This window comes from Diceros bicornis, chromosome X (genome assembly GCF_020826845.1).
Source record: "Diceros bicornis minor isolate mBicDic1 chromosome X, mDicBic1.mat.cur, whole genome shotgun sequence".
NCBI classification, from domain to species: Eukaryota; Metazoa; Chordata; class Mammalia; order Perissodactyla; family Rhinocerotidae; genus Diceros; species Diceros bicornis.
Window position 1 is genome coordinate 138,634,451 of NC_080781.1, and position 17,441 is coordinate 138,651,891.

General features: G+C 43.5%; 1 pseudogene; it reads left to right on the plus strand.

Moving 5' to 3' along the window:
* Positions 1-229: 229 nt before the first annotated feature.
* Positions 230-17,441, plus strand: part of LOC131400417 (uncharacterized) — a 56,962-nt pseudogene continuing 39,750 nt past the window's right edge.

Below are 17,441 nucleotides of genomic sequence, written 5' to 3' on the forward strand. Positions count from 1 at the left end.
TGGCCGGGATGCGGGGTTGAGAGAGGAGTCAGGGAGCCTCCGAGAGATTGAGCCTGAGCACCCGGAAGAACGGCGTTGCCGGGCGCTGCACTGAGACGAGGAGGAGGTTTGGAGGGGCCGGTGGTGCCATCTGAGCGGAGACATCTAGTGAGCAGGTGGACAAGGAGTCTGGAGTTCTGGAAAGAGTCTGGTCTGGAGAGAGAGCTTTGGAAGTTCTCAGCATATAAAGATGGCCCTGAAAGCCCCGAGCCCTGCTGAGCTCACCAAGGGCCGCCGAGTGGTTGTAGAGGGAGAAGCGGCCCCAGCACTGGGCCCTGGGGCCCTGGGACGCTCAGAGGTGGCTGAGAAGCCGGGGAGCCAGCAGCGGAGACTGAGGAGGGGTGGGAGGGACCTAAAGAGTTCTGGGTGGGTCCTGGAACACGAGTGAGGCCCCCACCCCCGGGGGGTGGGGGTCAGGGAGGAGAGGGTGGTCGGCTCTGTCCGGTGCTGCCAACAGTCAAGGGAGATGAGGCCCCAAACGCTCGCTGGGGCTTGGTGACAGGATCATGGAGACCTGGACAAGAGAGGCTGGGGGGAGGGTGCGTGCAAAAGCCTGACTGGAGTGGGATTAAGAAAGAATAGGAGGAAAGGAATTGAAGACAGTGAGTCCAAATGAAGGGGAGCAGAAAGATGGGGCAAATGTGACAGGGGAAATGGGGTCAAGCCATGGCTGATTTAGCCTTGAGGGGACATTGGCCACCATGGTCAGGACTTGGAGAGGTGTGCACTGAGGGAAAGAAATTTTGTCAATATCCCTATGATCCCTCTGTGTGTCTCAGTGGCCCTATCCATAAATGGCAATGTAAGGCTGGCAAGCTGGGGAAAACTGGATCATCTTAAAAAGTCTCTGCCAGTCTCAAACTTTTAAGGTTCCAAGAATAACAAGCATTTCTAAACAACGTACTAATGAGCTCCTGTCCCACAAGCAGCCAGCTAGCTCCCTCGGGCCAGCCGAAAATACTCACTTCCCTTAAGGATGGGCTGTGAAACCTCCCACGTGCCCACGGATACACCACCAAGAGATTAATTGTAGCTTTCCACTCCCAAGGCCACAACAGCATCTCCCACACCACGCCACTCCAGGCAATAAGGGCTACCGCCTCACCCCAACAACCCCTCCAGCCCCTCCCCCAAATAAAGCCACAGTAAAATAAAAACATCAGGGCAAGTATATGACTTCCAAGAAAAGGGGTCTCCCCTAAATTGGGAGGCTCTTATTGATGGATGTCTTCATGGCTGGGCACTGATCCCACCGTGGAGGCTCCACCCTCGTGACCTCATCTAAACCCTACTACCTCCCAAAGGCCCCACCTCCAAATACCTTGCCGTTCGGGGTCAGGGCTTCAATATGGTATATGAATTTGGGGGCGGGGTGGGATGGGAGAGGACTCAAACATTCAGTCCATAGGAGAGTGCTCCTCATTTACCCCATCTATGTTACATGCATATCGTTAACAGGGAGCCAATGATTTATGTGACCAAACAGAAACAGCATCTTTCCTGACTGAGCATCCATGTTAGTTGTTGTGGAAGGTATGACAGGAGGAGAAGCCAAGGTCTCACAGGAACTCCCAGCTGACAGACAGGATGGAAACAGTAAACTAAGATTTTGTTTAAAAATTTTAAAGCAATTCAAATCCAAACGCCCTATTTAAGCTCCTGGAGTCAAAGGAGCTATCGAGGTCAAGACCTGTGATGATGGTTATTCTCCTTCCTCTCAACTTCCTCTCAGTGTGTTCCTTCCCCCTCCTTGTGCTCCCTGCCTGGGGGATAGTGTTTCTCCTGCTGTCCTCACCAGTGGTGTTGACTACTCATTCTCCTGTGCCGGGCCACGCCCCTCACACCTCAGGGCCAGGAGGTGACACGGGCCATGTCTAGGTGCCTCTCTGCTATTTCCAGGCCACTCTTCTACCTGCTGTGCTGGTCACTGTCCTTCCCCAGCCCTGCTCTCTGCCCCAGAGGCTGCCCCGAGGTGGATGGCATCACTCAGGAGGCTCCTTTGCTCAGGCTGCCAGTTGGACTCAGCCAATAGAAGGCACTGGCAGGAGACCAGAGCGGGAGAGGAGTGAGAACCAAGGGTATTTGTCCCTGATGCACCCTCTGTGCCTCCCTGCGGTTCTGGGAGTGGCTGCATTCCTTCGGCTCTCACCAGGCTACAGTAGCACTGACCCCTATCCCTGCCCCTTTAGGCCTAGATGTGGTATAGAGAAGATGGCTTCCCTTGGTGCCTGACCATCCCTTGTTAGCTGTGGCACCTGCTGGTAAATGACTGACAACTGGTTCTCTAGGAGGAGGGAAGGTGGAAAGTATGTATATACATATATATTAAGTTTACTATAATTCTAACTCTGTTATAATTCTGACTCACATACAGAATGTGTAGCACATAATTTACAAATAATCACAAAATATAAAATACTCTTTATTGTAAATCCCTTATACCTCATGGATTCTCCAGAGTCTTTTAGAACTGCTAAAGATTCAACAGTCTTTAGTTGACTTTTGCCAAACTCTTGTATCTGTAGCCAGTCTGCAGTTGCAAGTGATGAATGAGTGAGTGTGGCCCTGACATGAACGTTGGGTGATATTTTCACTCATGTTAATGAGTAAGGCAAAACCGAAACAACGGAGACGTATGTCAGAACTTCACACGTTCATCAGTGACACGAGAAACTTTTTTTCTGAGTCAAATAATAGTGTTTGAATACTGGAAAAACGTTTCCTCAAAGTTTTATGCTATTCACAATGGAACAGCTACAGACACGACACACAATTTTAAGTGCACTTAATCTGCAATATTAACATTTCCTCCATCACTTCCTTAAGTCTAGGCAATCAACGAAACAATAAACCAAGCCCTGACTTGCAGGATTTGCCAGTTTCCGTGCTGTCAGTGCTTGCAGCCTGGCCGATTTCCAGCCACCAGTGTGATGTCAACTGAACACACACTTGGGAAGAGATGTGTACTCCCTCACCATTGTATAGAATTTCCATCATCCAGATCCAATAGACAAAAATAACCCCAAAAGCATAGATAACAGTGACAAGTAGTAAAATAATTAGAAAGCGATGGGTTTTTTTTACCTTTTAAAAATACAATTTAAAAATACTACTTAAGCTTATATAATCAAAATTTTAATAATTATGCAAGATAACTTATGGAGATCAACTATACAGCACAGTGCCTATAGTCAACAATAGCGTATTGTATACTTAAAATGTGCTAAGAGGGTATATCTTATGTTAAGCACTCTTACCACACACACACACACACACACACACACACACACACACAAGTAATAATAAAGAGGGGCGAGAGGAAACTTTGGTGGATGACCCATATGTCTATGGCTTTGATGGTGGTGATGGTTTCCCGGGTGTGTACTCATCCCCAAGCTCATCGAGTTGTATATATTAAATATGGACAGCTTTTTACACATCCAACACACCTCAATAAACTGATTTAAAAAATAAAATAATTTTTTACTATTGGCTGTGTTTAACACTCAGCTCCCAAATTTCTGACAATTTAACATTCAGCTCTCCGGAGCTCATATGAGCCGGCTCCCGCTCACCACTGCTTATTGGTCCCTTTCCTCTCCTTACACCCCTCTCGACAGTCCTCTCATTAAGTGCTCCTCAGGCAAATACTTTAAAGGTTCCACCTCTTTCCTGCTTCACCCTGACTTGCACTCCAAGGGTAGATGCAGGCATCTTAGAATTACTTAGGGCATCCTCATGCATTGGTCAGGGTTCATTTGCAGATATTGCAAACCTCTCTGGCTAGTTTTACACGGGGAATTTAACACAGAGAACTGGGTGCTTACAAAATCATTTCAAGAGCTGGAAGAATAGAATGTAGGCTGAGCTTGGGGAATGACCCAGAACATCACAGACCTGACCTGCCAAGGGAACCAGCCAGTACCCAGGCCACAAGGAATGTGGAGGATCAGGAAGCTGCTGACCCCACCGTTGGTTCTGGGAACACACCTTCCTTGCTATGGTCCAGGCATCAGGAAGTTTCCTCTGTGACTATTGGTTCCAGAGCCACACTGCAGCTACTAGATGTGCACCGGGCACAAGAAAGGATGCCTTGGACCCAGTGGTGTGCTGATGAATCTTTAACAATGGGCTCCCGAGAGGCAGGGAAGAGCCCTGATTTGTAGCAGTTGCTGATGTCCATGGTGTACACACTCGCACCACAGCCGATTTCAAGCTACCGACATGACGTCACTGAATGCCGACCTACGAATAGATGCTACCAAGATGCTGCCACACCAGCAAGTCTGAGGTGGTGGCCCCAGCACACCACAGGCTTGCACCCTGCCTCTCACCATACACAGACACTCTGCTAATACTCACATGGAAACCCGCTTTTTTGTAACTTGCAGAAAGAGTAGCTAAAAGCAGACTTCCACTTCACTTGGCCTTCCAAAACACATGCAAGAGCAACAAACTGGCCAAACATGAACCACATCCAGAATGCTAGTTCTAAAAGGAGCCAAGGGAATGCAGTTTTTATTTCTCCAACGTGTGCAGGAGAAGGCTCACTAGACGAAAGTTGGAACAGATGGTGAGGAGCCAAACCACAGAATCCTCCACAGGCCTTCCCTTTGGCTACTTGGCACCCAGACGTACTTTTCTTCCAAGACATAATAGTAGCTAACACTTCCTATGTTCCAGGCCCTCTTTCAAGGGCTTTACATGTGTTAATCCATTATGTAAGTTTTCAGAGAATAGCAACAACACTCTCCTGCCTGCCATAACGCAGCTGTCCTCCAAACAAGTAAAAATACACTCACTCTCTCCACAACAGGGGAGACTCAAAGCCCCATCCATCTCAGGGTGATGTTCCGTCCATCTCTAGTTCCTTCCTGATGTCATGTGGAGAACCAATAATAAGCTAGGGACTAAATTATAAAGTTAACTTCTACCAACACAACCACTATAACATAGCAGACAGAAGGTGGGGAGCTAAGGAAATTGGCTAATACGAATGAAAAGATACGTAAAATAACAAAGGAATAAAATGAACGTGAGCATTGCAGTCCTGATTTCTACGTTAGACGTAAGGTCAGAGTTGGTATTTTTCATTTCTTTCATCTACTACCCGTTCCCTGTTCCCTTTGCCCCGAGCTGACATCCCAGCTGGTTAGGACGGGGTGACCCAAGCCTTCATTCCTGAGGGGGCTGCGCCCTTGCTGGTCCTGTCCATAAGGACCTGCTGCCATCCTCCACTAAACTTCACCTTCCTACATAGCAGTTCTAGGAGTTGCTCCCTAAAATTCTGTGGGTCTCGGGCATACTTTCCCCAACCTCAATGTGTAGCAGCAGTTGTCTCTCCTCTGGGTCATCAGGATGCCTCCCTCCAGCCAACACAATAACCCCCTCTGGCTTGTTGGCTCAATAGCACCAGGAGCCCCAAATGGCCAGGGAAATTCCTCAAAGCCAGTTCAGTAGAACCTTTGTGTGGAGACTGTGATGGTGAATAAGACTTTAGTACGTCCGTGGATGGTATTGCTGGCAAAACCATGGTAAGGGGAGGGCAGGTACATATATAGAAAAAGTCTCTAATCCAGAGGGAAAAACTTGCTGCCCTCTGCTTGAGGGAAGGCATCCAGTATAATCAACCTTCCACCAGGTAGCTGGCTGGTCCCTCTGTGGTGATAATCTATTAGGGGTTGCAATAAGTTGAGCATGCAGCAGCAGAAGTACCCAGATCAGCCTTAGTGGGTTGAAGATCACGTTGCATCATCCTACTCAAAGGTGGTTTTCCAAACTATTATGGTGCCCCTTTCTTCCCTCAAGTTATGACAAGGGTCTTCGAGCACAAGAAAAAGGGGAGGCGGTCTCCCTGAGGTGGAGAGGAGAGATGAGGTAGATTCTCCCTCTTCTGCCTTCCCTTGAATGATGCCCCTATTTAACACCACAACGGGGCTGCTTACTGGGCACCAGAATGGCAAGGATGGGGAATGGGCAAGGCCCCAGTGCAAGCACCCGGAGACATGAGTCCCTGAGATGGAGAGAGGAGGAACAAAGCATTGCCTGATGGAGAATCAGCACTGTTTGCAGAAAGAGACTGAGCTGTGTTGAAGAAACTGTATGTTTCTGAATTTTTACCTATCTATGTGTCTATAAATAGGTCTTTCTGAAGAAATTGAGAAAATAAAGACAAACCTGTCCTGTCTGTGACAAAGGTGTCGAAGCAAGAGGGTGACCGGTGTCTAGAATGGCTTGTGGCTTAAGGAAGCATCTCATTGAGCAAAGTCACTAAAGAGAGCCTGACCCTGGGGTTCAGACTGTCTCTGTCTGTCCTGTTCTGTGTCACTTTCTACTATGCAGGGAGCTTTAATGTCTTAGGCGTATGATGGAGGAACCAGCAGCCAGAGAACAGAAGCACCACCTGCTGGGCCTCCTAGACCTCGGTCAGGGCCTGGGATCAGGAGGCAGATCAGGACAGCATCCTTTCAGTTGCATTCAACTTGATTCTTTTTTTCTGATTCCCAAAATAATCTTACTCCAAGTAAAATAATTCAAATGCTGCGGAAATGAATAAACCATAGAGTGAAAGTTTACACAAGCACCATAACCACTGTTAATGGCCTGAAAATATACTTCATGATAAAAGCTCTCAGGAAACTAGGAATATAGGGAACTTCCTCACCATGATAAAGGGCATTTATAAAAATCCCACAAATGACATTATACTCAATGGCAAAAGACTGAAAGGTTTTCCCCTAAGAACAGGAATAAGACATCAATATGCCCACTTTCACCACTCCTTTTTTCCCTAGCTTTATTGAGATATAATTGACATATAACATTGTGTAAGTTTAAGGTATACAAAGTGATGACTTAATACACATATATATTGCAACATGATTACCACAATAAGGTTAGTCAACAACTCCATCACCTCACACAATTACCTTTTTTTTGTGTGTGGTGAGAACATTTAAGATGTACTACTTCTAGCCAACGTTGTACTGGAAGATCTAGCCAGAGAAATTAAACCAGAAAAAGAAATAAAATGCATCCAATTTGGAAAGGAAGAAGTAAAACCATTGCTATTCACAGATGACATGATCCTATGTAGAGAAAATTCCAAAGAATCCACAAGAAGGCTAGTAGAGCTATTAAATAAAATCAGCAAAGTAGCAGAGAACAAGATCAACACATAAAATCAGTTGCATTTCTATACATCAGCAATAAACTATCAGAAAAGAAAATCAAGCAATTCCCTTTATAACAGCATCTAAAAGAAGAAAATACCTGGGAATAAATTTAACTGAGGTGAAAGACTTGTACAGTAGAAACCACCAAACCTTACTGAAAGAACCTTACCTAAATACATGGAAAGGCATCCTGTGTTCATGAATTGGAAGACAAAATTGTTGTCTTCTAATACCCAGAGTGATCTACAGCTTCAGTGTAATCCCGTCAAAATTCCAATGGCCTTTTTTTTTCGTTGTTGTTGAAGTGGAAAAGCTGAATCTAAAATTCATATAGAATTGAAAGGGAGCCTGAATCACCAAAGCAATCTTGAAGAAGAAGAACAAAGTTGGAGGAGTCACACTTCCCAACTTCAAAACTTTCTACAAAGCTACAGTAATAAAAAACCAATGTGGTACTGGCATAAGTAAGGACATATAAACTAAAGGAATAGGATTGAGACTCCAAAAATAAACCCAAAATTTTAAGGCCAACTGATTTTCAACAAAAGTGCCAGGACCATTTAGAGAAAGAATAGTCTCTTCAACAAATGGTGCTGGGATAACAGGATATCTACATGCAAAATAATGAGGGTGGAACTGTACCTTACATGATATATAAAAATTAACTCTAGTTCTAGGAGAGTGACGTCAGCAACATGGCAGAGTGAGCTGCTCCCTGTGTCTCTCCCCCTTCGAACTACAACTAAAATTCATTCATCAGCATAATTCATTGATCAGCAGAGGATACCCACACAGCACATCAGGATGCCTGAGAGACCCAAGCAGCTATACATCTGAATGTGGATGGACTACCCCCCAAGGAGGTGGTGGAGATAGGTGAGCACACTCTGGACCCCAGGCAGCCCAGTGCACGCATGTGACTGCTTTCCCGGCTGGAGCGACCATAGCACCACTGCAGCCCTGAGGGTAGGAGCATGCCTCAGCGAGACTGTGGAAACAGTGATGGCAGCCCTGAGCCCCCTGTGTGATCGCTTCCCCACCTAGTGGGACAGCCCTCAGGGGCACGTGGCCCACAGAAAGCAGCACAGGCTTGGATCCAGTGGGGAAGCCCCACCCACCAAGCACAAAGGCTGGTGCGACCTAGGAGCAGAGGGCGGCTGAGCTGCCACCTGGGCGAGCAAGCTCTCAGCTGCTGCGAATGCCTGTAGTACTGCTGCAGCCCTGAAGAGGGGAAGCATGTCTTGGTGGGACTGTGGGAGCAGGTGGCAGTAGCCCTGAGCCCCCGTGTGATCATTCTCTCATCTAGTGGGAGAATCCACAATCCCACTGCAGTCCCAGGGAGTGGCTTTGTGTTGGTCCTAGAGGGGAGGTGCCACCCACCAAGCACAATGGCTGGTGAGACCTAGGAGCAGAGGGTGGCTGAGATCCCAGTCTGGGCGAACAGGCTCCTGGCTGCCGTGAACACCCATAGCACGGCTGTGGCCCCGAAGGGGGAAGCATATATTGACGGGACTGTGAGAGCAGGCAGCAGTAGCCCTGAGCCCCCGTGTGACCACACTCATGTGGTGGGAGAATCCACAACCCTACCCGGTCCCAGAGAGTGGCTTTGGCTTGGTCCTGGAGGCAAAGTCCCACCCACCAAGCACAACAGCTGGTGCGACCTAGGAGCAGAGGGTGGCTGAGCTCCCAGTCCAGGCGAACAAGCTCCTGGCTGCCATGAACACCGATAGTACTGCTGCGGCCCCAAGTGGGGGAAGTGTATCTTGGTGGGACTGCGAGAGCAGGCAGCAGTAGCCCTGCACCCCTGTGTGACCACACTCTCATCTGGTGGGAGAATCCACAACCCTACCCAGTCCCAGGGAGTGGTTTTGGCTTGGTCCTGGAGGGGAAGTCCCACTCACCAAGAACAATGGGTGGTGCAGCCTAGGAGCAGAGGGTGGCTGAGCTCCAAGTCTGGGTGAACAAGCTCCTGGCTGCTATGAATGCCCATGGTACCACTGCAGCCCTGAAGCAGGGAGCACAACTCTGTGGATCTGTGGGAGCATGTGGCAGTAGACCTGAGCTCTTGTGTGATCACTCTCTCATCCAGTGGGAGAATCCACAATCGCACCAGGGTCCTAGGGAGTGGTTTTGGCTCAGTCTGAGAGGGGAGGTCCCACCCACCAAGCACAATAGCTAGTGTGACCTAGGAGCAGAGGGCAGCAGAAACTGAACATGCCCCCAGATGCTGTGAAAGCTCATAGTACTGCTGCAACCCCAAAGTGGGGAGCACAATCCTGAGGGTCTGTGGGAGTAGGTGACAGCAGCCCTGAGCCCTCCTTGTGACTACTTTCCCATTTGGTGGGAGAGGCCACAGGGCTGCAGTGATCCCAAGGAGTGACCCAGGCTTGGACAGGCACAGCTGACAGGGATCATGGCAGCAGATTCAGATTACACAGCTCCTGCCCCCCCAAGTGGTGGCAGGTGGAACCTGTGTCCAGAAACTATCACTATGTGCTGGCACAAATCCACTCCATCAAATGGTATAAAGAAATATATTAATACTCCAGACCAGAAGGAAAAAGACAAATACCCAGAAATCAATCCTGAAGGCACAGAAATCTACAATCTAAATGACAGAGAATTCAAGACATCCATTATAAGAAAATTCAATAAGTTACAAGAGAATTCTGAAAGACAGTTCAATGAAATCTGGAACCAAATTATTGAACAGAATGAATTCTTCACAAAAGAGATTGATAAAGAAAAATCAAACAGAATTATTAGAGATGAAAAACACAATGGATGAGATAAAGAAAAATCTGGAGTCCTTAAACAACAGAGCTGACAATATGGAGGATAGAATTAGCAATCTGGAGGATAGGAACACAGAAATGCTTCAGATAGAGAAGGAGAGAGAACTTAGACTAAAAAGAAATGAATAAATTCTCTGAGAAATATGCAACTCAATTAGGAAATGCAACATAAAGATTATAGGTATTACAGAGGGAGAAGAGAGGGAAAAAGGAGCAGAGAGCTTGTTCAAAGAAATAATAACTGAGAACTTCCCAAACCGGAGAAGGAGCTGGAATTACACACAAAAGAAGCCAGCAGAACTCCTAATTATATCAATGTAAAAAGACCTTCTCCAAGGCATATATTAGTAAAGCTGGCAAAAGTCAATGGCAAACAAAAAGTATTAAGGGCAGCAAGGTAGAAGAGAATAATCTACAAAGGAACCCCTATCAGGCTTTCAGCAGATTTTTCAGCAGAAACCTTACAGGCTAGGAGAGAGTGGAATGCTATATTCAAAATTTTGAAAGACAAAAACTTTCAGCCAAGAATACTATATCCAGTGAAAATATCCTTCAGATATGATGGAGAAATAAAAAATTTCTCAGATAAACAAAAGCTGAGGGAGTTCATTGTCACAAGGCCCCCCTACAAGATTTGACCAAGAAGGCCCTCATACCTGAAAAAAAAAGAGTTTACAAAGCCTTGAGAAAGAAGATAAATAGGCAGATAAAATCAGAAATTGCAACTCTCTGTCAGAACAGATCAGCAAACACTTAATTATAACTCTAAAGATAAAGGGAAAGAAAACATCAAAAATAAATATTATCACTTCATTTTAACCACAGATTCACAACACATAACAGAATAAGTTGTGACAACAACAACTTAGAAGGGGAAGAGGAAAAGGATGAAACCTGCTTAGACTAAGGGAACAAGAGGCTATCAGAGAATAGACTATCTCATCTACGAGAACTTTTATACAAACCACACGGTAACCAGTAAACAAAAAATCAGAACAAAGACACAAATGATAAATAAAGAGAAAACTGAGAAAACCATCATAGAGAGCCAGCAAACTGAATTAGCAGTACAAAATACATGAGACGAGAAACAAGGGAAATACATAACAACTGAAAAACAAGCAATAAAATGGCAGCATTAAACCTGCATATATCAATAATCACTCTAAACGTAAATGGTTGAATTGCCCAATCAAAAGACACAGAGTGGCTGGATGGATTAAAAAACAAGACCCAACAATTTGCTCCCTCCAGGAAACACATCTCAGCTCTAAAGACAAACACAGGCTCAGAGTAAAGGGATGGAAGACAATACTCCAAGCTAATGGCAAACAAAAGAAAGCAGGTGTTGCCATACTTATATCAGACAAAGTAGACTTCAAGATAAAAAAGGTAATGAGAGACAAAGAGGGGCAATATATAATGATAAAAGGGACACCCCACCAAGAAGACATACCACTTACAAATACATATGCACCCAACACAGGAGCACCAAAGTACATAAAGCAACTATTAACAAACCTAAAAGGAGATATCAACAACAACACAATAATAGTAGGAGACCTTAACACCCCACTTTCATCAATGGATAGATCATCCAGACAGAAAGTGAATAAGGAAAGAGTGGACTTAAAGAAAAAACTAGACCAGATGGACTTAATAGATATATATAGAGCACTCCATCCAAGAACAGCAGATTATGCATTCTTCTCAAGCATGCGTGGAACATTTTCAAGGATAGACCATATGTTGGGAAACATGGAAAACCTCTATAAATTTAAGAAGATTGAAATCATAATAAGCATCCTTTCTGATCATAATGCTATGAAACTAGAAATCAACTACAAGAAAAAAGCTGGGAACGTGACAAAGATGTGGAGACTAAACAACATGCTGCTGAACAACCAATGGATCATTGAAGAAATTAAAGGAGAAATCAAAGAATATCTGGTGACACATGAAAATGAAAATACACCATACCAACTCATACGGGATGCAGCAAAAGTGGTCCTGAGAGGGAAATTCATAGCAATACAGGCCCACCTTAACAAACAAGAAAAATCTTAAATAAGCAATCTTAAACTACACCTAACAGAATTAGAAAAAGAAGAACAAACAAAGCCCAAAGTCAGCAGAAGGAGGGAAATAATAAAAATTAGAGCAGAAATAAATGAAATTGAAGCCAAAAAAACAGTAGAAAGGATCAATGAAACTAAGAGCTGGTTTTTTGAGAAGATAAAAAAAATTGACAAACGCTTAGCCAGAATCACTAAGAACAAGAGAGAGAAGGCTCAAATAAACAAAATTAGAAATGAAAGAGGAGAAATCACAATGGATAGCACAGAAATACAAAGGATTATAAGAGAATACTATGAAAAACTATATGCCAATAAATTAGACAATCTAGAAGAATGGATAAATTCTTAGACTCATACAACCTCCCAAAACTGAATCAAGAAGAAATAGAGAATTTGAATAGACCAATCACAAGAAAAGAGATTGAAACAGTAATCAAAAACCTCCCCAAAAATGAAAGTCCAGGACCAGATGGCTTCTCTGGAGAATTTTACCAAACGTTCAAAGAACATTTAATACCTATCCTTCTCAAACTATTCCAAAAAATAGAGGAAGATGGAACACTTCCTAACACATTCTATGAGGCCAAAATCACTCTGATACCAAAGAAGACTAAGGACAATACAAACAAGGAAAATTACAGGCCAATATCACTGATGAACATAGATGCAAAAATCCTCAACAAGATATTGGCAAATCAAATACATTAAAAAGATCATGCATCATGATCAAGTGGGATTTATGCCAGGGACATAGGGATAGTTCAACATGTGCAAATCAATCAATGTGATACACCACAGTAACAAAATGAGGAATAAAAACCACATGATCATCTCAGTACATGCAGAGAAAGAATTTGAAAAGATCTGACATCCACTTATGATAAAAATTCTCAACAAAATGGGTATAGAAGGAAAGTACCTCAACATAATAAAGGCCATATATGACAAACCCAGAGCCAACATCATTCTCAATGGGGAAAAACTGACAGCCATCCCTCTGAGAACAGGAAGAAGACAAGGGTGCCCACTCTCACCACTCTTATTCAACATAGTACTGGAGGTTTTGGCCAGAGCAATTAGGCAAGAAAAAGAAATAAGTGGAGTCCAAATAGGCAATGAGGAAGTGAAACTCTTGGGGCCGGCCCGGTGGTGTAGTGGTTAAGTGCGTGCGCTCTGCTTCGGCAGCCTGGGGGTTGCGGGTTTGGATCTTGGGTGCGCACTGATGTGCTGCTTGTGAAGCCATTCTGTGGTGGCGTCCCATATAAAATAGAGGAAGATTAGCATGGATGTTAGCCCAGGGCCAATCTTCCTCAGCAAAAAGAGGAGGATTGGCATTGAATGTTAGCTCAGGGCTAATCTTCCTCCCCCCCAAAAAAAGTGAAACTCTCATTGTTTGCAGACGTCATGATTTTATATATAGAAAACCCTAAAGAATCCATCGGAAAACAATTAGAAATAATCAACAAGTACATCAAAGTTGCAGGGTACAAAATCAACTTACAAAAATCAGTTGCATTTCTATACTCTAATAACGAGTTAACAGAAAGAGAACTCAAGAAGACAATCCCATTTACAATCGCAGCAAAAATAATAAAATATCTAGGAATAATTTTAACCAAGGAGGTGAAGGACCTATACAATGAAAACTATAAGACATTATTGAAAGAAATTGAGGATGACATAAAGAAATGGAAAGATACTCCATGCACTTGGATTGGAAGAATAAACATAGTTAAAATGTCCATACTACCTAAAGCAATCTACAGATTCAATGAAATCCCAGTCAGAATCCCAATGACATTCTTCACAGAAATAGAACAAAGAATCCTAAAATTCATATGGGGCAACAAAACACCCTGAACAGCTAAAGCAATCCTGAGAAAAAAGAACAAAGCTGTAGGCATCACAATCCCTGACTTCAAAATATACCACAAAATTACAGTAATCAAAACAGTACGTGGTACTAGTACGAAAACAGACACATAGATCAATGGAATAGAATTGAAAATCCGGAAATAAAACCACACACATATGGATAGCTAATATTCGACAAAGGAGCTAACAACATAGAATGGAGAAAGGAAATTCTCTTCAATAAATGGTGCTGGAAAAACTGGACAGCCACATGCAAAATAATGAACATAGACCATTATCTTTTGCCATACACAAACATTAACTCAAAATGGATCAAAGACTTGAAGGTAAGATCTGAAACTGTAAAGCTCCTAGAAGAAAATATAAGCAGAACACTCTTTGACATTGGTCTTAGAGGGATCTTTTTGAATTCCATGTCTGCTCAGACAAGGGAAACAAAAGAAAAAAGTCAGACTAAAGAGCTTCTGCAAGGCAAAGGAAACCAGGATAAAAATGAAAAGACAACCCACCAACTGGGAGAAGATATTTGCAAATCATATATCTGACAAGGGGTTAATCTCCATAATATATAAAGAACTCACACAACTGAACAATTGTCTTGACATGAGTACAGCCATGTTTGGCCCGTCCATGAACCTACAGCCACCAGCACACAAAGAAATATAAAGTGGCTTTCTGTGTGGTGGGAACTGGCCCTTCTCCCACAGAGAGAGTTGTGAGACTCTTTGGGCGTCATAGCCCAGGATGGACTGGCCATCTGTGCCACGCTAGGATGATAACCAAGGAGCTCAATGCACGTACACAACTGATAACCATTTGTGCATGAGAACACCAAATGCTTACTCTGAAGATTACTCATACTATATAAGCTGCTGAAAACTGAGGCCTGGTGAGAGTGTCGCCTGTGGGGGGGACGCCTTGCCCAGGACCTCTTTCGATCGGTACTCCCGCCTAGCCGTGTCAGTTAAAGGGAATCTCCCTGGTGTAAGGGTGCGGATGTTGTAAGTACACTGTCTGACGTTTCTCTCTCGATCCATCTGATGTTTCCCTGTTTTGATCAATCTGATGTTGTTTCCTCTTTTTATTGACTAATTTGGATGTTATAAGTACCTGGTCTGATGTTTCTTTGTATATAGCTACTTCCTGTATTCTCCATATCTATTTGCTAATTTTCGCCTTTACCCTTCTGTATATAATAAAGTGTGCACTCAGTCCATTCATTTGGGTTGGAAAGTTCCTTTTTACGTCTCCGATTGAATCCACTGATCTTCTTACAACAACAAAAAAACAAATAACCACATCAAAAAATGGGCAGAGGGTATGAACAGACATTTTTCCAAGGAAGATATACAGATGGCCAATAGGCATATGAAAAAATGGTCAACATCACTAATCATCAGGGAAATGCAAATCAAAACTACACTAAGATATCACCTTACACCCGTTAGAATGACTATAATCACCAAGACAAAAAATAACAAATTTTGGAGAGGATGTGGAGTAAAGGGAACCCTCATTCACTGCTGGTGGGAATGCAAACTGGTGCAGCCTCTACGTAAAACAGTATGGAGATTTCTCAAAAAATTAAAAATAGAATTACCTTATGATCCAGCTATCCCACTTCTGGGTATTTATCCAAAGAACTTGAAGTCAACAATCCAAAGAGGCTTACGCACCCCTATGTTCATTGCAACATTATTCCCTATAGCCAAGAAGTGGAAACAACCCAAGTCTCCAGCAACAGATGATTGGATCAAGAAGATGCAGTGTATATATATATATATATATACACACACACAATGGAATACTACTCAGCCATGAAAATGACAAAATCGTCCCATTTGCAACAAGATGGATGGACCTGGAGGGTATTATGTTAGGTGAAATAAGCCAGACAGAGAAAGACAAACACTGTATGACTTCACTCATATGTAGAATATAAACTAAAACACAGACAGAGAGAATAGTTTGGTGGTGACCAGGGGAAAGGGAGTTAGGGGTTGGGCACAAGGGGTGAAGGGGTGCATTTATATGGTGACTGAAAATAATAATGTACACTGGAATCTCACAATGTTATAAACTATTATGACATCAATAAAAAAAATTCAACATGGACCACTGACCTACATATAGAAGCTAACAACATAAAACTAGTAGAAGAAAACATAGGGATAAGCCTCCATGACCTTGGATTTACTAATGGATTCTTAGACATGACTTCAAAATCATGAGCAAAAAAGAAACATAAATTGTACTTCATCAAAATTAAAAACTTTTGTGCCTCAAAGGAAATTACCAAGAAAGTGAAAAGACAATCCTCAGAATGGGAAGTAAATATTTGAAAATCATAGATCTGACAAGACTCTAGTATTCAGAGTATATAAAAATCTCTTACAACTCAACAACTAAGAGACAAACAATCTAACTATAAAATGAGCAAAAGGACTTCAATAGATAGCTCTACAAAGAAGATACAGAAGTAACCAACAAGCACGTGAAAAGATGCTCAGCATTGATAGTGACTAGGGAAATGCTAATCAAAACCACTGTCAGATGCAACTTCTCACCCACTAGGATGTGTATAATCCAAAACAAACAAACAAACAAACAAACAAAAAATCCACGGAAAATAACAAGTGTTGTAAGGATGTGGAGAAATTGGAACCCTCTTAGATTCCTGGTGGAAATATAAAATGGTACAGCCACTGTGGAATACAGTGTGGTGATTCCTCAGTAATTGAAACATAGAATTGCAATATGACCTGTGAAAATTAATAGACAGAATCCTCATTTAAAATAGAGTTGGGAGGACAGAAGGGGGTGCTGTCACACCATACCACTCAACATCAATTGCAGACCCAACAGGAAGAAGCCTGCTTTGCTACCCCAGCAGGAGGAAGGAAGATTTTCTCCTTGCTCAGCAACAGCCCAGCCAATGAGAGACTGTCACAACTCAGCCAACGAAAAGCCACTACACTTTGAACTCTCAGATTCCTCCAATGGACTCTTTGTTTATTACAGCCCCTCCCAACACATCTTTTCCTCTATAGAAGAACGTTCCTCTCCTTTGTCCTCCAGACTTGCCTGTAGTTCACCGTAGATTGCATGTCCCAAATTGCAATTCTTTGCTGTTCCCGAATAAACCCATTTTTTTCTGGTAACATAACTGGCTGTTTTATTTTTAAAGCTGACATTACTTGGTGTCAGATGTGGGATCTAGAGAAGACCCCCTCACCCCTGATAGCTCTGAGGCTGGTGAGCCAACAAGTGTTGGTACCCACAGAGTCCATTGAGCTCACTGCAATCTCGTCGACCCTGGAGTTTGAGGGTAAGTTTTCTCCTGGACTCAAGTTCTGCTCTCTTTGCATTTTGAAGCTCTCTACGCTTTAATCAGGATCTGGGTTTTTTTTTTTGAAGGCTTTGTCCTTTCTGTTAAAGGCTTTGTCCTTTCTGTGAGTACTTCTTTGGCACTTTGGCCT